The following is a 21,002-nucleotide window of genomic DNA, read 5'->3' on the forward strand; positions in this document are numbered from 1 at the left end:
ATTCCATGAGTTTATGATCCTACAGAAGTGAGATTTCAGGTGCTGATCTGACACAGAATCAGAAAGTTTATGTTGGTTCAGCCAGTGCAAGTTCACTGGGGAAAAGGAGTTTTGCAGGGAATATCATTCTGAGCTATGGCTCTGTGGCTGAAGTTCACCAGAAGTTGTCAGAGGGATGTGCTTTTATGATCCTGAAAACAAATCCATACTGCAAAACATGATAAAAATACATATCCTTGGTAACTTCTTGCTAATGGGAATGACTGATCAACCAAACTGGACAGTCCTGTCCACAAAGGCCATGAACACCCTGTGCCCCTCTTCATAACAATGAACAACAAAGAGTAATTAAAAAATTAAGAACCTTCCTAGTTCAGAAAAAATATTAAGCTGAGGGATGGCTACTCCTCAGAGATTGTTTTTAATTAGACAGTCTGCTTTCTCTCTCTCTTTTGTCTTTTTATTCTTTTTTTTTTAATTACCAAACATCTTGACTAAGTCCAGTCTCCTGGGAGGAGAGCCTGTTGAAGTGACAGAACACAGTGGGTGGAGATGGAGGGGAACAAAACCAACCCTCAAAACCTGGTTTTAATGAAGCAAAACATCCCTTCAGTGCCAGCTGGCTAATTAGTAACAGGGACAATTTCTCCCATGCAATGTAGGTATCAGAAGCAAGGCCAGAGGGCACCTCACGTATCCCATATAAATAAACATTCTTTCCAGGTTTTACTAGAATGAATCAACACAAAATGGCTCCCACCTTTTATATGGTAAGGGGAGAACCCTCTGGAAGAAGGGGTGGAGTTAGGGAGGAGCAAGGATGGAGTATGTAAATTAACAGGGTGGTAAAACCATATAGGGAAAGGTGCTGCATTGCACCAAAAATTAACCAACAAGAGGACAGGGTTTAGGGCCATGAGGGATGAGGGAAAGTTCTGGAAAACTAGGGTATAATAATGAGGGGAATATTACAATAAATAAAGAAAACACAATATTAAACACAAAACACACTCTGAAACAGTTCATAAAAGTTCATCTTTGCCTCCACAGCATATTCCTTCTTGAGAGGCGAAGCTTCCTTCATTTTTCCACCTCCTACAGATACCAGTTTCCAAATTACCTCCTGTGACCAGTCAGATCACAGAATCATGGAATCTTGGAATGGTTTGGGTTGGAAGAGACCTTAAAGATCAACTGTTTCCAACCCTCTGCCATGGGCAGGGACAACTTCCACTAGGACAGGTTGCTCCAAGTTCATCCAACTTGTCCAGTTGCAGTCTCTTTCTGTTGTTCACTGCTCACTTTGGGCTTTCATTTTAGGGCTGTAACAGTGTCAGGAGCTTCTTGTAACCTGGAGGGGATAAGCAAATGCAAATTGTGATCATGGATTCGTAGAATCATTGAATGGTTTGGGTTGGAAGGGACCTTAAAGATCATCTCATTCCACTCACTTGCCATGGGCAGGGACACCTTCCACTAGTCCAGGTTGCTCCAAGCCCCTTCCAACCTGGCCTTGGACACTTCCAGGGATGGAGCAGCCACAGCTTCTCTGGGCAACCTGTGCCAGGGCCCCACCACCCTCACAGGGAAGGAATTCAGATGGACTGAGCTGGTTGCATCCCATGGAATGCCACTGAAGGACTCTCTGCTCCATGTCATAGTTAACTCCCAGCCAGCACCACCCACCGGGGCCCTGCTTTGACCTTTAAAGCAACACCTTTCAGAATAAATATTTCACGCAGTAAATGTGTTTCCTCTCTGTGCACCAAGAGCACAGAACCTGATAAAATTCTGAGCTCTCCTGCCAAGATTCAACGTGGCAGATTTGGGCTCAAAATCCCCACACATGAGCTTTTCCTCCCTGTTCAGCTGCACATTCCCTGCTAACTGCATCCTATATAATCTGGGTAGCATTTGTACAGTCTCATATGCTCAGTCAACAAAAAGGTTTTAACAAAAGACACAAAGCCTTCCTGGTTATAGATATCCCAAGAATGTTGGGATAAATTTTGATCCAACTTAAAGAAAAAAAGTATTATTTCACTGTCTTCAAAGGAAGATGGAAAAACCTGAACTCATTAATTCATTACTAAGTGAAGATAAACATCAGAGACACTGAAAAGGTATTTGTTTTTTCCAGCATTTATTTTTGAGGAATAAAAAAATTCTAATGGTGAGTTTTATTTTTTTAATGAAAATTAAAATTTAACTTAAATCAAGTATTCTTTTTCCCCAACATTTCTACAGAGCTAATTTTAGTTATTATTTTTTGAGAAGATGGAGTGAAAGCTGCACACTTGAATGCTGAAATAGAGCTGTTTTTCACAATTTCTGATCCACTGCAGATGGCAAACATTTGTGTTCTGACTTGAAATTAGAAAAGAGTTTTCAAAATCTTCAGTGTAGTAATAGAATCTGTTTTTCACCTGGTGACAGAGTGATGCCTTTGGAATAGAGAGTGCTGAACATACTATTGTGTAGGTTGCAGCTGAAGAAAAATAATTAAAGTAACATTGAAACTGCAGTGTAAGTTATTCAGAAGTCTGAAAACACTGGAACAATTTGCCTGTGTAACCTTAATTTCCCTTTCTGTTTGCTTGAATAAAATTCCACCCTATTTTTTTGCCTGTATTAGTATTTTTTTATTCAGCATATTGGTGCTCTTTCAAATGGGCAGCAAAACAACATTGGGTTCTACCTCTCTTTTGCAACAGCCCTCTGCTTGATTTACTGAGCACTCCTCAAACCCTCCAGAGTCTGAAGGCAGAAGTGTATTAATTTTTCCAGGTTCTTGTCACTGCAGTAACTTAGAACTGCATAAACACGAATGGGATTATTTTCCACAGCCATGGATCACCGAGCCACTTTCAGGTAGGAAATGGAACCATAGAGAATTTAAGATTAATTAAAAAAATAAGTGAATTAAATGATTTTTCTGACAGGCAAAATATTAGATGTACTACTGGTAGCTGTAGCCAGTGGTTTTAGAGGCATCATGAGGTGAGCTGGTCAACCTGGATCCTTGGACAGGAACAGGCAGTTTAAAAGATGACTCTTATGACATATTTTAGATGTTCAGTTTGGACACCCTACCTTTCAATATATTCCTCTCTTTCTCTGTGCCCTGCACCTCCATTGACTCTAAAAATTATTGTTTTATGTTCACCTTTTCAGACATACAGATTTATAGAGAAGATGCCAACATCTGGCCAGATGAATCCAGCTCAGTGGGGTCACTGTGGGCACTGAATATGTTCAAACTCAGGACCTATGTCAGGTCCTGAGCTGAGGATTCACTTGAGTCTGACTTTCTTATTGCCTTGTTTTCTTCTCCAGATTAATTTGAAACCTTTGATGAAGAAAAAAGACTGATTCCTACCTAGACACTAATCACAGCTCTGGTGTCCAGAGCACTTTTTCAGAAGAGCTGTATTTGAGGCCATGGAAATGAGAAGGTCCTGGGATCCCAGTACCTTATTTTGGCAGTTTCTTCTGAATAAAAAGGATTCCCAGCTCTGGAGAGCACAGTGTCAAAACCATTTGCTTACAGCCCTGTGTGAAGTGCTGATGTCTGGAGAGGGACAAGAGTTTAAACTGTGTCTACTTTGTCCTATCAGCTGCCTCACTACAGCTTTTAAATTACTCAGAGGCGTTTTAGTCTCCATCCTGAGGTGACAATTTTTCCTTATACATTATAGATGGAGTTTTCATGTCCAACAGCAAATCTGGACTGTGTAATGGGAAGATGCAGCTCAGATCTGTACAGACATTCAGGTTCCCTCTTGCAGTCAGCAGTGCTAAGGAGGAGGATTAAGTCTCTTGTGTTTTTCCTGCTGATTCTATTCCTGGTTTTAGACCTGGTGAGGATGATCAGCATAAAGTGCCCAGTCCAAATTCACATGGCTTTCCTGGGAGTAAATTTCTGCATTTCCTGTTGGGATCCACATTACTCATTTACTTGAGTGGTTCAAGCAGCCAACAAAGGCAGAGGAAAGGGTAAATATTCCCACAGGTGGGTGCTGACACATGTCCCAGGACAGATGGCCTGAAAGGATACTTCAGAAGCAGAAATCAGCTTTTTATATTTGGTGGCCTTCAAATGAGTGGACAGCAATATTTAGGGTTCATCCCAAGAGTCCTCTCCAACCATTCCTCACCACTGAGCTGTTTTGCCCATAAATTCACTTTACTTCAGGTTGCCAATCCCATGAGGTGGAAGCATCTTTGGGATATGTCTCATCTGTCCCAAACTTGCCTCTGCCAATGAGGAGCTGACACGGATGGTGAGTTGCAGAAGGACTGGAAGTCCACATGGAAATGTGGGATTGCTGAGGAGTTTTGCAGTGCTGGAGTCCCTCAGGCTGGGATGTGGATGGCTGCAGCCACTGAGTGATGTGCAACTACAGTGGAAATGGTGTGTAAATTCAGGTTCCAGACTATGCTTAAGCTTATTTGAGCTCTTTGTACAAAATCAGTGCATATGTATAAATAATTTTATAGATTCAGTACCACCAGTGGTACAGGAACCTTCCGGTTATGGAATTCTGGGAGTGTCTCTCCCCTGGAATGGGGAGGCTTATCTCCAGCAATTTATTTTTAGTGTGTGCTAAAAATTCATCTGAAAACACACACACATTTATTGGCCTCCAGAGCTACTTTTTTTCTTTACTGTTTGGTACAGAACCAAGCTCTGCCTCACACAGAGTGTCCCTGGGATCCAGACACACTCCTGCTTCCACAGGGTCCTGTCTCTGTCCACACCACACCAGCTGATGGTTCCCTGAACCCTTGTGGGAGGACAAACCTCCAAATTCCTGCTGGAGAGCACTGAGCCAGGGCTGAGTCACAGAACCAAGCCACCAGGACGTTCCTGATAAAATTCACTATGTGGTTATGTGAGACCCTTTTTCTGTAACTTTTAACTGCCTAAAAATAGCTGTTGAGCTTTGTCCCTACTATGTCTGAGGCTCATTTCCCCATGAACCGGTTTATGGCCTTTCCTTGACCTCTGGTATCTCCTGCCAGCACTGTGTGATGCCATCAATTGATCTCTGGATAATGGAGCCAGCAAATTCATCTCACTCATTTTCCTTGCCTGAGGTCAGGTGGAGCCTCACAATTCCATGATATTTACCTGACAAACATTTACAGCCCCAAATGTTGGTTATTAGCACAGGAGGTGCTTGGTATTTGTATTAGAGCACTAATTAAATGCTCATTTGTAGTACAGTCGTGTGTATTACCCAGAGCACAGAGTGATTTATGGAAGTGACAGGCTTCAGACAGCAGAAATATTTGCTGGAGGAATATTTCTTCTGATGGTTTTTTTCCTGTTCCCTTTATGGCAAAAAAAAAAATCCTGCTTTTTAATAGAGAATAATCTTAGTTATCTCTCCACGCTTCAAATCATAAAGAATATTTTTTTCCAAAGGGTAATTGCTTGGAACACTAACACAAAAGCCATTTCAAGGCAGAATGATTTTGTTGGGGTCTATTTGGGTATTCATAACGTAACTGGGAGCTAAAAATGTGCCAAGAGAGGAAAAAAAATAGGGGAGAAAACCCCTGAGAGAAAGGAAACACGAGCACTCATGATTTTTTTTTTTCTCTAAGAGAAGTTGAAGAGAGGCAAATATTTAGCATAGCAGGAGAGAAGAGCCCACAGTTGCCTGTTCCATTGGCCCAGGAGTGTGTTTTTGCAAGATGATTACTCATAGAGTAAATTCTGGCTCACACTTACCCTTCATTATTTGACTTCCTTCTTCACTTTGACTGAAATATTTGAGTGTGTGTGTTCATCCAGCAATTCTCTGGGAAGGTTTTGATGGTGTAACTCCTGGGAGATACATGGAGGATGGGCTCTGCTGGGCCTGGAGGTTGAGAGAAAAAGATTTGAGGGTTGATCTGGGTGAGTCACATCAAATCTCTACTTAATAATTATCTCCTTTTCGCCAGCTTTAATATAATTGTTCCAATAATTGCTTCAATATAGTGCACTATCCTATCTTGTACTTTACTACTGCTAGTTTTAGCTTTTATACTGTGTTGTAAATAATTCTGATTAAGATCTTTTGTCTGAGCGTTTGTAATAATAAATGATTCCTTTCATATAAATATTCCCATTTTGCCAATCATTAAAACCTGCAGGACAAGAAAAACCTTCCCAGGCTGATGAAGCCTTGCTGGAGGTGTGGTTGTGAGCTGCTGGTTATGGTGAGTTCTGCTCTGTTTGCATTGGCAGCATCAGCTTTAATGTCTTTTTTTGGCAGCACCACAAGGCATATTTTCATTACCTCCCTATTCCTGAACAAAAGCTATTGCTGAGTCCACACCTCCTGTGGTATTTGCAGGAGTGGTGGAGTCTGTGCCTTTTGCTGCTGGGATATATTTTGGACATTCTACAGCACACCTTGCAAACTAGAGATGGATGGAGCTTTTTATATCCCTAAAACAGGCATTAAAATTTACACCCCCCAATTTAGGGGGGTGACAACAGCTGGGAGTGATACTTGGAGTTAAAAAAAAGCTCTATATTGGACATTCAAAACTCTAGAATTAGGCAACAGCTACTGTAGGGCAAAAGCTTTCAGTTTTTCTTGGGGACAACACTGTAAATGTCCTAATTATTTCATATTTAGGTGTAAAATGCTGTATCAGCTTGGAAAAAAAGCAACAAGAATTTAGAAAGGCAACTTATAGGTATCTATTTTAAAGTCAAATCAGAGTCCTTTGATTCCTGCTTTTATTGGTGTAAAATGCTGAAAGGTTTTGTTCTTGGAAATTTGGAAGCTCTTAAATGCAGTTCAGTTAAGTGAAGTCCATCTTGCAAAACAAAGAGATTAATTACTGACCTTCAGCAATTAATTCTCATCCAGAAAAGGATTAACTTATATATAGGCTGTAACGAAAAAAAGTGTTATTTTCAATAAGCACACTCAATGAAAGACGTGTCATTTCCTTGGGACCATGTTATGATGCTGAACTGAATTTCTTAATTATATCTAATTGAAAGAACACCTCACCTGTGACCAATAAAATCCAGGGGCAATTTTCTATATCCTGGTGATTGAACATGTTTGTGCAAGGAAAACAAAAGTGGGGGAGGTGAATTTACTCAACATCATGTGAGTAAATAAAATATTCCTTGTTTATATACCCTGTTTTATTTTATAATCAGGACTGAAATTAAGTGTTGAGAGCTTGCAGCCAAGTCTAGACTTTGCCTTGCTTGAAAACATATGGGAATAGGTCTGTTATTTGGGGTTTGCATTCAAATTTCTTTTGCAAGAGGTTCACAGCTCCCTCTGTGGAGACTGAAACAGGTAAATATGCACCAGGGAGGAAGACAGACCACGGTGAGGAGATTTAGATGTGTTTCTAAGAAGTTAAAAATCTTCCTCTAAAAGGGACAAAGCTGGTAGAAAGGCTGTTGGTTTTCCAGAGGTTGGCTGGTGGCTGAGAGGAAAATGGAGCTGTAACAATATAATCACAGAATCATTGTTATCACTGTTATGGTTGGAGAAGACCTTTGAGATCATCAAGTCCAACCTTCAGCTCAGCACCACCACCACGTTCACCACTAAACCGCATCCTCAGTGGCCACAGCCACACTTTTTTTGGACACTTCCAGGCTTGGTGACTCCACCACTTCCCTGGGCAGCCTGTTCTGCTGCCTGACCACCCTTTCAGCAAAGAAATTTTCCCTACTATCCAACCCAAACCTCCCCTGGTGCAACTTGAGGCCGTTTCCTTCCATCCTGTCACTTGTTACCTGGGAGAAGAGACCGACCTGGTTCCACCCTCCTGTCAGGGGGTTGTAGAGAGTGAGAAGGTCCCTCCTGAGCCTTTTATTATCTAGGTTGAACAAACCCCATGGCTGGGGGATTGATCAGCACAGATATTCTTCTCTCTGCAGTATTTCAGCTTTGCTCCATCATGGCACCACCATCCCCTTTCCCTTGCAACCTTCGTGATGATTTTTCAATTTACTTCTTTGTGCTTTTTTTTTTCTCCTCTCATATACTTCTTTTAGCTGGATCAAGGTATCTCCCCATCTGTGCTGACTCAGCAGCACAGCAGCCTTCCTGAAACGCTGATCTGGAGTGAAATAATCCTCCAAACCAAGGTTTTTCAGGGCTTGGGAGCTGCCTGCAGAGTCACCACATTGAAAGCACTGATCCATGGAACAATGGCTGGTTGGAAATCAGTGAGTCTGGAATAGTGTCATGGACCATTCATTAGACTGCAGGGAGTGTAAGGAAATAGGCCCCAAAGACTGTGCAATAAATGTTATTATGAGCAAACTCCAGCTGCTGGGAAGGGGGGAACCAGCACCACGGAAAACAGGAAAATTGCTCATGTAATTTTGAGTGCTGCAAACCTGGGAGAAGGACAAATCATGCCAAAAAGGTAATAAAGCTCAGGTAATCCATTATTTATGTGTGCTGGAAGGGAATATCCTGAATGCTCTTAAAGAAATACAAAAGCCTGCTTGTTTTCAGGGTGCTATTCTCCCACTAAAATGAGAGGCCCTCCAGGCCCCAGTGAAACCCCACTTTAATAAAGAAATTAATAAGGTTTATTCTTCTTATTCTTATTTTCCTTACTTGTTAAGTGTGCTGGCATATTTAATACTTGAGACAATCCCATAATTATTTTCCTGTTTCCACTAAGCTAAGAGGAATTATTCCCTCTGGAAATCTGTACTTATTAAGTTTTTTCCATTTGCATGAGTTAACAGGGAAAAATCATATAAACCCTATGGCAACTGGATTCAGGCTTTCAACAAATAAGTGTCTTTTCCTCTCTGCTCTTCATGGAAGAATTTTTCACTGAGTTGATCACTCAACACTTTGTTATCCAAAGACAATGTTTTGTTTTATGATAGAATGAGATTTGCTGGGCGTGGTCCTACTATCTCTTAAGTCCTCCCTGACAAAACTTCACTTGAGTTCATAGAATCCCAGAATGGTTTAGGAGGGAAGGGACCTTAAAGATCATCCAGTTCCAACCCTCTGCCATGGGCAGGGACACCTTCCACTAGACCAAATTTCTCAGAGCTCCATCCAACCCGGCCTTGAACACTTCCAGGAACGTGCCATCCATAATTTCTTTGGACAACCTGTGCCAGGACCTCACCACCCTCACAGTAAAGAGTTTTTTCCTAATATCTCATCTGGACTTACCTTATTTTGGTTTGAAGCCATTCTTCCTTGTACCCCTTGAGTTACTGGTGGTTGGCAATTTAAAAACAAATCACTTCAGGCTTTGTTTTATCCTGTCTTAGCGTTGTCAGCTTCTGCCAAAATGCAGAATCCATGGCCTGGATATGTAAGTGAGAAAAAAACCCATTTAGATTTCTTATAAGAATAACAACAGTCATTAATATGTAAAGTTTTTTTATGTAACAATTGGTAGGCTTAAAGATTGATTTTGCCATGAAGGAAATCTTGACACTATTTCCCAAGGGGCAATGAATTTCTCTTGAACATGATAAGTGAAGCCAATCATTGCATCTCAATCAACTGCAGCAATGCTCAGAGCATGGGAGATGTGCAGTGAATAACCATCATCCTGCAGTCACTCACAACAAGACAAACACTCAATCATCCCCATCATGTCTCAAACTGAGAAATAAAGTGTGTAGGCTCATGGAAGAGTCACTTTCTAAGAAAATGTTCCTTAACATTTTCATTTCTAGCCTCGGCAATACCAGCTTTCACACCTGTTATTTGTCTTCTGAACGAGTTGTAAATCGAATTTGATCAATCATTCAATCAAAGAGTTTGAAGACATTAAGGCCTTTCAACACTTAGAGTTAAATGCCAGTCTTGCAAGTTTTTAAAATAACACAAAGACATGAAAAACTCATCTTGTGGTCTCACTCTCTTGTTTTTATCTAAATAAAGAGCCTGTGGTCCCTTGGTCACAGCCAAAAAGGTAACAGGGTTCTCACTGTGAGTCCTGAACACTAGAACAGAAGTAAAATAGATTAAAATATCCCTGTTCTAAAATGTATTTAATCTTAATCCAACTTCATGGTTTTGAAGACCTGGTTTCAGTGCTTAGTTCCAGCAAGAACACACAATTGTAATTTGAACATTAGAACCAAATAAAGGGACTCTGGACCACTGTTTGCAGAGTTTTTTTCCCTGTTTAAAGGGACTTTCTTTACACAATCCTGCAAATTTTTTCAGATTTTCTCTAGGGGATTAAAAAGGTTTTCTTGTGCAAAATCAAAATTAAAAGCCAGATGTGCCAAACCTAGAGGGAAAAGGAGAATTTTCTGCCTCTCACCTCTAATTTCCTCTCATTTCTTTTGTTGTCTTTCTCTCTTTGTTCCTGTTCCCTTCCAACTCTCCACGTTCCCACTCAAAGTTTATCATTCTCTTGGGATTTTCCTTTGCCCTGCAGTTGGTCCTTCCTACATGCCAGGCTGCATATTCCTTAATGGTGAAACAAAATGAATTAATAAATAAAAATCCTTCCAGAGAGGAATAAACTCAAGAAGCTCATCATTCTCCTTTAAATTAAATTTGTCTCAGATAAAAATAAAACTTCTTGAAGCCCCCAAAATTTTAAATGTACATTTTGTTTGAAGTGTTACAGATGAAGCACATCCCACATCTGCTGGGCTGGGTTTACTCCTCTCTCAAAAGGGGCAGGAGGCAACACCTGGAGTTATTTGTCCAGGGAGTGCTTTCAGTACTTCTAATTTTTCATTTTTTTTTCAATGCTTTTGACTGTGCCCACTGAAGAATAAAAATCATGCTTGAAGCCTTGTTTTGAAGCGATTCTTACAACTTCTGGGACATCAAGGAGATTGAAGTGATTTGACTTTGCAGATGTGAACTGGAGGAAGCTTAATAAAGCATTGCTGCTGCAATGTTAAATAGTTTAAACTTAGTCTTCCCTGAGTTGATATCCTTATGGGCCTGGCAAGAAAAAAAAAAGAGAAAGAAGGAAATGCAGGCATGAATTATGGGATAATAGGTCTAAGAGAAACCAGCCTGGTTTTGTGGTGAGCAACAAATGCAGCCAAATGCAGCCCTCTGAAAACCAGGTGTGGAGTTTAAAACAGTTTTTAGGGCTGAGTTCAGTCTGAGATTAAGACTGTTGTATTTGGGTGACTACATTTGGGTGACCATCCTTCCAGTGTAGTAAATCTAAGCCAACACATCTCCATGGGGTTAACAGATCCTACAGGAGATACATGAGATATTCACCCGCTTACCTGATATTGCAGGTGGAGAACAGGTGGTTTCCCCACTCTCAGAGTCTAAAATGGCATCATGTGCTTCTGTTTGGCCATGGAAGCCCATCCCTGCTGCTGGATCACCTCCTCCAACCCCACTGAGGAGATCTCCACTGGCTGTAGATGGAGCTGGGGTCCCCATTTCACATGGATAAACCTGCACTTACAGTCCTAAATTTGGATGCCTTGGCCTTGAGGTGAATCTCGTCCTTGGAGAGAGGAGATTTGGCACAGGAGCTGTGGGAAACCAAGCTGGCAACCAAGAGGGATCCCTTTGGCATCTCTGACAGCACCAGGTACCTTCATGGGGCGTCTGAATGAGCACTAAATCTTCTGGGATCAGAGAAGGGAGATGTGAACTTCCATGGGACAAACCATCCTGTTTAAAGCACACTTTTAACACTCTCCATTTTAGGTAACCAATGGAGAAATCTCTGGCTCCTCACTGACCCTGTACATAATTTAAATGTCTGGCTTAGGCCTAACTTGGATGTAACTGGTTGAAGGAGATGAATTCCACCTCTGCTGACTCCTTGCAACAGAACCAAGGTCAGCTGGGTTCTCCACTGAGCTGTCATGGGACCTCTCTCACCCTGTTACTTTTCTGTGGAGTTTGCAAAATCCTTGTGGAAGAACCTTCCAATGGCAATGGTGAAAATGTTCAGGAAAACTTTATTATTGCCAGAGAATCACAGAATGGTTTAGGTTGGAAGGGAACTTAAAAATCCCATAATTCCAACCCTCTGTCATGGGCAGGGACATCTCCCACTAGCCCAGGTTGCTCCAACCTGGCCTTGGACACTTCCAGGGATGGGGCAGCCACAGCTTCTCTGGGCAACCTGTGCCAGGGCCTCCCCACCCTGGATGAAAGGGACCAAGATCATCATTAACACAATTTTAATATTTATATATGGCTGCAAAATTTATATAATGGGGGAGGAGATATAAACATGTTGTTTGGTTTTTTTTTCCTTTCATAATAATGTGGTTGTTTTCCTGATTTTCATGTGCTGTTGCATCTAAAATACTGTTAACCAGACATCAAACTGATTTAATTTGAAATTGCCTGAGAGGTTTTGAGACTTTTGTTTTGGCATGATTTGGTTTTTTTCATGTGTCAATTCAGCTCCATAAACAATGTTCCATGTTTGTACACTGAGCTCCCTCAGCAAAGCCACGTCTCCACACAAATGGTGCTTTTCAGGAATGCAAGTTGTGCCGGGGGAGGTTAAAACTAGATATTAGGAAATAGGTTTTCAGGGAGAGGGTCGTAAAACATTGGAACAGACTGCCCAGGGCAGTGGTGGAGTCATCATCCCTGGAAGTGTTCAAAAATCCTGTGGATATGGCACTTGAGGATACGGTTTAATGGTGAATGTGGTGGTGCTGGGTTGATGGTTGGACTTGATGATCTTAAAGGTCTTTTCCAACCTTAACAATTCCATAATTCTGAGAGTGGTACTCAAGGACCTAATTCCTCCACTCCTGAAAGCAATCAGGTCTCTACTTCCCTGCCTGACACCATCTTTTTTGGAGGGAAACAAAAGGGCATTGAAGATTAGTTAAAGACCTTCAGAAAAAGCAGAAGGAAGGAAGAAATTCATGCTGAAGTGGATGGAAACTCGTGACAGGATAAATTTAACAGGACAACTACAGCTACACACTTTACAGGAAGGATTTCAAAGGAGGAGGTACGTGGTGGGAATGTGACTGCAGGGAAATAATTAAATAAAATTTGGAGACCCACAATAAAAGCAGCTCTTGCAGGAGACCAGATCACTCATCACTTCTGGAAGAACAGGTCTCGAGCAGGAAATAGGAGAATGAGTTGGAACATCACCAGGCGATAAAAATAGACAGCTACACCTTTCTGGGAAGCAAACAAATTAACATCGTAAAATTCCCTCCCATTTATTAAAATCTGTCTTCTGAACTCTTGGCAATCTTCAGGTTCCCTTGCAGATGCCAAATTAATTTAGATTCATCTTGTGTAGTGGGGTAGGGGAAGAGGTCTTAGACAAGCAATTAAGAACTGCACCTTTTAGAGACTGTGGAATGCTGTGAATATTCAGACTGACCTGCAGACAGAGATCTGTCTGGTTGTCTTGCAGGCAGAAAAGATCATTAGATGAGGCTCAACAACAGCAGACAAACCCCAGAACACAAAGGACAGAGCCCTGAATACCAAGTGGTCTAAACACATTTGCTGCTGTTGTAGAGCAGCTGGTGTCACATCCCAACACACTTGTCCATCTTCTCACAGGGACAGCTCCTGTGTTCTGGTTTAAACCAGGGCTTGAAAACAAAATGTACACCTCTGGGAGGAAGCCTCAGCTCACAGAATAATGAGGCTCCTCCTGATATGATTTTAGATTCACACCTGAGCAGAAGGTTTTGTCCCCAGGGTGTCCCTGCAGGATGGGATCCATGTCTTGCCTTGAGTTCCTGTTTATGAGCTGGCCTATGAAATGTAGTGGCTGAAAGGACAGACCTGCCTTCCACTCTGAGACAGCTCTCTGAAGGCTTTGGAAGAAAGAGTGGACATGGACATCTTGGACTTACTTCTCCTCATGGAAATGTAGAGTCAGAACATGTTGGTAAGAATAAGGATATGCTGCTTTGCTTCTTCCCATCTTGTTGAGTGCAAGTACTTCCATTACTGGAGTATCATTCAGTACCAGATTTACATCTACTCTTTTCTGATGATTCCTCTCCTTCAAATATTTGATAGTTTATCCCTTTATTTTGTTAGACTTTTTGTTGTTGTTGTTTATTTTCTTATAAGTCCTTTGATTTTTAAATAATCAAGCTCGCAATTTTTAAGATAAAACTTTCATACCAGTGTTAATATCTCAAAATCAAGCACCATAAATGTTTTTCCTTAATTTCCCATTTAAATATGTTTGCAGTCTTGCCCATGACCAGCACTGTTGTTCAGATTCATCCCTTAAGGACGGTCTTTTAGGGAAGATGGAAAAAGGATGTTTCAATGCTAAGGCAGATCAGAAACTGGGGTTCATCTCAATGTCTGATGTCTAAGTGCTGGTGTTTGACATAAATTGGTTGCTGAGTTTCTCCTCCAGTCAATGATAGATAAGGGTCTTTCCAAAAGGTCTTTCTGCATCCAAAAAGGAGAATTAAAATGGTTGTTATAAACAACATTCTTTAGTTATCTCTCTCTCCTCCACTCTTCCTCCATTTATTGACTTAGAGTGAGGTATATATCTGATTAGATATCTGAAATATGCTCCTAATAGGGACATGGTTTAAGTGGTGGACTTGGCAATGTTGGGTTTATGGTTGGACTCAATGATCTTAAAAGGTTTTTTCCAACCTAAATGTTTATATCATTGTATGATTTAATGAACAGCTCAGTTGGAAGGGACCTGCAGTGATTATCTAGTCCAGCTGCCCGATCACTAACCTTCCATTCTCAGAGGAAAGTGGGTAATTTCAGATGGCTGGCCCAAGTTTTATGCCTAAATAGAGTCCATAAAGACTAATTCCTCCTTAGTTACCCAAGTTCCCATTTATTTGAAAGAATATGAACCAGTTTGCTTCCGTTATTCTCAATTAATCTATAATATCTAAACAGCTAAGGAGAGACTAACAGTGCTGTTGGGCTTAAGAAATATGAACAGGTTATTTTGTTAATACAGAGCCTATTGCATTTATATTTTAGTTTAAGGCACAAATCTATTCTGAAGTTATTTTAAAGTTCACTTGCCTTGGAGCTCGAGAACAGCAGTGAAATAAAGTAATTAAAAAACTGATATAATTGACAGGTCCCTGTTAACTCAGCCCTCCCAAACCTATGCAAAAACAATTACAGTATGCAAATGCTGATGATCCACCTTAATGCTGTTCCCTATTAAATGTCAGGGAATGAAAAATGTATTGGATTATCATAATTTCCTTATTCCTATGATGATGTTGCATTGATATATCAAAATGTCACTTTTCTGAGGTGACAAAGCCACTGACCTACTTCAGCACTGCAGGTAAAACAGAGGTGGTTTCTCTGGTCAGCTGTGGACAAAGAAATTAATTCAGCAATATTTTGTTATGTCTTTCTGCAATTTTCTGAAATTTTGTCTTCTCTTGCATTTTAAATAAGAGATGGGCATAAAAAAATTCAAGCCTTTGAAATGTGCAATATCTGAGTATTTTGCATTTTATTGGGATCTGAGAGTTGTCTCAGTTTTGCAAAGGACAAAATGTGTCAATGTTATCATGTTGGTTGTGGTTGAGTGACCCAGGCTGATGCCAGTTGCCCACCAAAGTCATTCTATCACTTCCCTGCCCATCTGGACAGAGGAGAGAAAATATAACAAAAGGCTCATGGGTGACAATAAGGGCAGGGAAAGATCAGTCACTCAGCAATTGCCATCATGGGAAAAACAGACTTAACTTGGGGAAATTAATTTAATTTATTACCAATCAAACCAGAATGGGATGATGAGAAATAAACCCAAATGACTTCCCCCTACCTCTCCCTTCTTCCCAGGCTTGACCTCACTCCCAATTTCCTCTCCTCCTGAGTAGTGGGACAGGGAATGGGGGCTGTGATTCAGTTTATCATATTCTGTCCCCTCAGAGGGAGGACTCCTCATGCTCTTCCCCTGCTCCAGCATGGGGTCCCTCCCATAGGAGACAGTCCTTCATGCACTTCTCCAACATAAATCCTCACCATGGACTGCAGTTCTTCACGAATTATTCCAGTGTGGGTCCTTTCCATGGGTTCAGACCTTCAGGAACATCCTACTCCAGTGTGTGCCCATCCCATGGATTGCAGGGATGCTCCAACATGGGTCCCCCATCCTGCCAGAAAACTGCTCCAGAGCGGGCTGCTCCCTCCTTGGGTCCACAGGTTCTGCCAGGACTCTGCTCCAGCGTGGGCTTCCCACGGGGTCACCCCCTTCTTTTGGGCATCCCCCTGCTCCATGTGGGCTCCTCCCTGTGCTGCAGGTGGATCTCAGCTCCATCATGGACCTCCAAGGGCTGCAGGGGCACGGCTGCCTCCTCATGGGCTGCACCTCGGGCTGCAGGGGAACCTCAGCTCCGGTGCCTGGAGCTCCTCCTGCCCATCCTCCTGCCCTGCCCTGGGGTCTGCAGGGCTGTTCCTCTCACATGTCCTCACTCCTCTCTTCTCTTAATTAATGTAATTAACATTACATTACATTCTTTCTCCTTCTTGACTCCGTCAAGAGGTGCTGCCAATGTCACTGATGAGCTGACCCTTGGCCACTGGTGTTGGCTCCATGGGACATGGGAGAAGCTTCCAGCAGCTTCTCACCAAAGCCATCCCTGTGGCCCCCCCACTACCAAAACCTGGCCACCAAACCAATGTATCAGAACAAATGGCTTTCCTAGGCAGTCAGCATTTTAGGGAAGAGGCAATGGGTAGCTACTGTCAGATCCTGCAGTCATGAGGAGGAACGCACAAGTATCCTGTCCCTGTTTTATAATTAAAAAGAAGCATCATAAAATAATACACAGATATGGTGTTCAGGGCTCCATCAGGACTGGCAAAAATCAAATCCCAAACCCGAAATTTGGCTTAATGCAGAATTGAACAGAAATGATCTCATTTTTTTGTAGTGTGTGAAGTTAACAGCCTCTATCTAAAAGAAAACTGAAAAAAACCATCCCCAAACCAAAAAACCCCAAACAAACCCAAAACCAATCTTCAATTTTGTTTGGTCTCCAGTTTTATAACATTTCTCAAAGAGTGAATGCCCTTTCAGAGATCTGAGCTTGTATAAAACATCTCTGATGTCCTTTTTCTTTAATAAACCAACCTAAATAAACAGAATTTTTTGTGCCTCTCCTAAAAGTTGAAAACCATGTCAAACAACAAACGAGAATATCTTTTGTTTTTCCAGTTTCGCAGCTTATTTCTTTGCCTTATTATTTGTTGTTTGACACAGATGGTTATAAACAAAGATCTAACGAGAATTTTAACTCCTAGGGAAAAAAAGAAAATAAGAAAAAAAATTTATTTCCTGATCCTGCATGTTTTTTTGTAAAAGGATGATGGATTCTGCCTTGGTATTCCTAACTCAGTAAAGTTTCTAATTATGTTACAGCAAAGATTTGGAGCTGGAGAGTTTAAGGGAGAGAAATGGAGATGGAGGAAAGAATGAAAGATGAGAGAAAACTTCTTATGTCCCAAATTCATTGGGGTTCTAGACTTGAGGGTTAGTAAAAAAAATGCAAGGCTCTTAACAGTAATGCCTAAATTTGAAGATTAATGCTGGATTTATCCAGTCTGGTTTACAGATTTGTCCATGATTCATCCAGTATTGCAGCCTTTTTTTTTTTCCACTTGAGACAAATGCTAGTCAATCATTTCTTATCCTGAGGGACTTGGAAAGAAATATTGTTTTATTACAAGCCCGATGTGTTCTCAACAGCTACACAGCTCTAAAATGTGGGATCGCTCATGGGAAATAATAAGATATTTGTACCTATTTATTTCTGGGGACACTTGCCTTGGTGCCTCTGGTATCCAAGTACGTGGTGTGTTGTTTAACAGACTGTTTCAATCTCCTCCGAAGCAGCGTCAAACTTTCACGAAGAAATCAGTCATACAATTTATTCCAGGGAGTTGGCTTTTCCTACAGGAAGAGGAGAGGACTAAACCAGAAGGACTCAGTGGAGCTGCTTGAGCTCATACCTGGAAAAGGCCAGCTGACCTTCAGCACTGGGTCAGGTGGTGCCACCAGGGCTGGAGCCACCACCACCCTGGTGGGTTCCCATCCCTGCATTCCCACTCACAGGACAAGAAGTGTCCACCCCAGCAGGACAAGGGGTGTGGATCACATGTGCCACACCTAATGCCCAGAGGGCGTTGTCCTCAGACCTACAATTTGGAAAATTTTGTCATCTAGAGAAGAGGGGACTGAGGGGAGACCTAATCTCAACCTGCAGCTTCCTCCCGAAGGGAAGGGAAGGGGCAGGCACTGCTCTCTTCTCTCTGTGACCAGTGACAGGACACGAGGGATTGACATGAAGTTGTGCCAGGGGAGGTTTAGGTTGGATGTCAGGAAAAGGTTTTTTCCCCAGAGGGTGGTTGGGCACTGGAACAGGTTCCCCAGGGGAGTGGTCACAGCACTAACCTGGCAGAGCTCACAAAACATTTGGACAATGCTCTCAGGCACATGGTGGGATTTTTGGGCTTGTCCAAGAGCCGGACTTGATGATACTTCCACCTCGGGGTATTCAATGACTTTGTGATTCCTCTGTGCACATGCAGTAGTTAATGCTGTAACTTAGCTACATTTTTTCCCAATTCTCCTTTCAAGTCCTTTAAACTTGTGGCAAAAAACCCTCTTGATCTCTTTGAAACAAATTCTGTATATGTAGATCTTCACATTCCTTAACATATGACCTGGATCAATCTGTGTATGGATGGATATGTCCAGATCACATATGAAACACTTGGGAAACACTAAAGAGAGAAATATAGATTCAAGGGAGAAAACCAGTGCCTTTCCACAGAGCCATTTCCCATTCTTTCCTTTATTTGCCATGTAAATTGGAGATACAGTTGTAGGGCTGTTGACATCTCTCCTTTACTGAGTCTCTTCATTTAATAAACCCCAAACACATCAATTAGAAAGGCTGACATATGAGATTTTTCAGAGTGAGGACTGAGTCAGGGCAATTGAGAAATGTTAACATCAGTCAAGGAAATTTGTTATTTGAACATATTTCTCAGGGATTCTTTTTTTTTTCCTGTTTGTTTATTTGGTTTAAACACACACAAAGTTACCAAATCCTGAGCTGAGCCCGAGGGAGAATAGAGAGATAGATAAATAGAATATATTTCCCTGGATCAAGAAAACCTCTGTTTCACCAATCCCTAAATGCAATGGGGAAAAAAAATGAAGAGAAAGGGTAATTTGGGCACAAATAATAGGCTGGAAAGACAGGGAGGTGGATCAGGGTGCTGGGGCTGGGTAATACTAAGACTGTGTGGAGTTCTGTGGATTTATTAGAGCTCCAAGGGGTGTCAGTAGTTTGTCAATGTGGAAAATAACTGCACTGCAGCCTTTGGCATCTCTTAGAAAGGAATAACTTGCAACTGGCTGCATGAACAACAAAAATAAGAATTGGTAAAACGAAGTTCTTTCCAAAAAGAGCAAGGATGTAACACCTGCCAATTTCCTTGTGCTGATTTAATAATGATTTTTTCCTTGCTCATGTAGATAAAATAACTTCTAGAGGAAGATTACAACTTCCTGAGAAAGATGCCAGAGTAAATTAAAAGCTATATAAAGCAATTGGAGGCTTTGAAAAGAATACCTTCAGTGCTTCTCTTTGCCAGGAAGATCCATGAAAAAAAAGAGGGAGAATAACAAATAAAAAAAAAAAGAGAGGGAATAAACAGAGGCAGTGGAGAACTTTGATGGTTTGGTTTATTTGAATGCTCTTTTTTTGGAACCCTCAGTACAACCTTTTGATTTGAGGTTGCTTATTCTTCATTTATCATTATTTATTTATTATCTTTTTAGCAGCCTGATACATATTAGCCATAAATCCTTTAAAAGTTTACATTCCTGTATTATTTGTGTCACTTTTCAGGACATGGCTGTTCCTACATGCAGGCTCTTCCCCACAGGCAAGGGGGATATGTGAATCCAATGGATTGCTCCCACACCCAAGGAATTTTGTGTCCTGATGTACCTTCTCTCAACCCCAAATTTTCCCCAAAATTCAATCAAGCATCTCAGGTCTTGAATCTCCGATGCTCCTGCCCATGGGATGAGATTCCCCTCAGATAACTCTGGGCACCAAAAAGCTGGGAAGTGTTTTGAGATGTTCCTCCAGTCAGAGGGGAGGGCAGGAATCACCTTCATCAGAGGAGATGGAGCATCTCCTTCAGGCTGCCAGACTTTTCTCCTGGAGGGGACACCTCAAATACCAACTTTTAGAGTTAAATGTCACGAAGATTCTGCTCCAAAGTCCCAACAGGGCTGATCCCAGAGTGGTACCTCAAAAACAGACTCCTCAGGAGTGATGTTGGTGCGTGGCCTTCACCTCCACACCATCACTCCCTGGTGGCTCAAAAGCAGAGCTGTGGTCCCAGGCACTTAAAGATCTCCAAGTCCAGAAGATCCATTAAATTTGAAGAAGCAAAGGAAAAAATGCTCAGATTTTTCTTTTTTTTTTCTTTTTTCTTTTATTTATTTTTAATATGAGAGTAGCAAACTTGTATTGTTTTTTCATCAGCTCCACAGGGTTTGAAGGAATTTTGCTCAAATGAAAAAAGAAGGTTGACTCCGTTTCAGAGAGATGCAACATGGAATTAACTTCAGTTCCAAAAATGACTTGGGAAACTCCGAGTTTAATAAAACTTAATTAATAAAACTTAATATAAATATAAATAAAATTTAAAAAAATAATAAAAATGGGAATAGGCTGCTCTGAAATCTTGGTGGTGGCATCATGTGTTAGCACTTTTTCTGTGGAAAACCTTGAGTTTAATTGGTTTATTTGATCTGTGGGTATTGTCACCCTATCTTAAACCTCTGAGAGTTAACTAATCAATAGTGGTCTATCCTTCTTCAAAACAGATGCCCAGGAGGAGTTAATGCCCAGAGTTGCCTGCCTGTGCCATTTTGAACAAGGGCAGAACTGATGTGGGACCTTACAAAGTTTTACAAACAAAAATATTTTTTTTAAGGAAAAAAAAAGTGAAAAAATTCCCATTAGTCAATGGAGATTATTCATGATCTTTCAG

The 21,002-nt window shown here is 41.3% G+C and overlaps 1 long non-coding RNA gene across 1 annotated transcript; it reads right to left on the bottom strand.

Moving 5' to 3' along the window:
- Nucleotides 1–813: 813 nt before the first annotated feature.
- LOC113973445 lies at nt 814–18,833 on the bottom strand. Its single transcript, XR_003536215.1, has 3 exons — nt 18,823–18,833; nt 17,052–17,055; nt 814–1,095 (listed from the first exon to the last, which is right to left on the bottom strand). It is a non-coding gene; the product is annotated as an uncharacterized LOC113973445 (long non-coding RNA).
- Between the last annotated feature and the right edge of the window lie 2,169 nt (nt 18,834–21,002).

This window comes from Neopelma chrysocephalum, unplaced genomic scaffold, assembly GCF_003984885.1.
Source record: "Neopelma chrysocephalum unplaced genomic scaffold, ASM398488v2 Primary Assembly neopelma1_101, whole genome shotgun sequence".
NCBI classification, from domain to species: domain Eukaryota; kingdom Metazoa; phylum Chordata; class Aves; order Passeriformes; family Pipridae; genus Neopelma; species Neopelma chrysocephalum.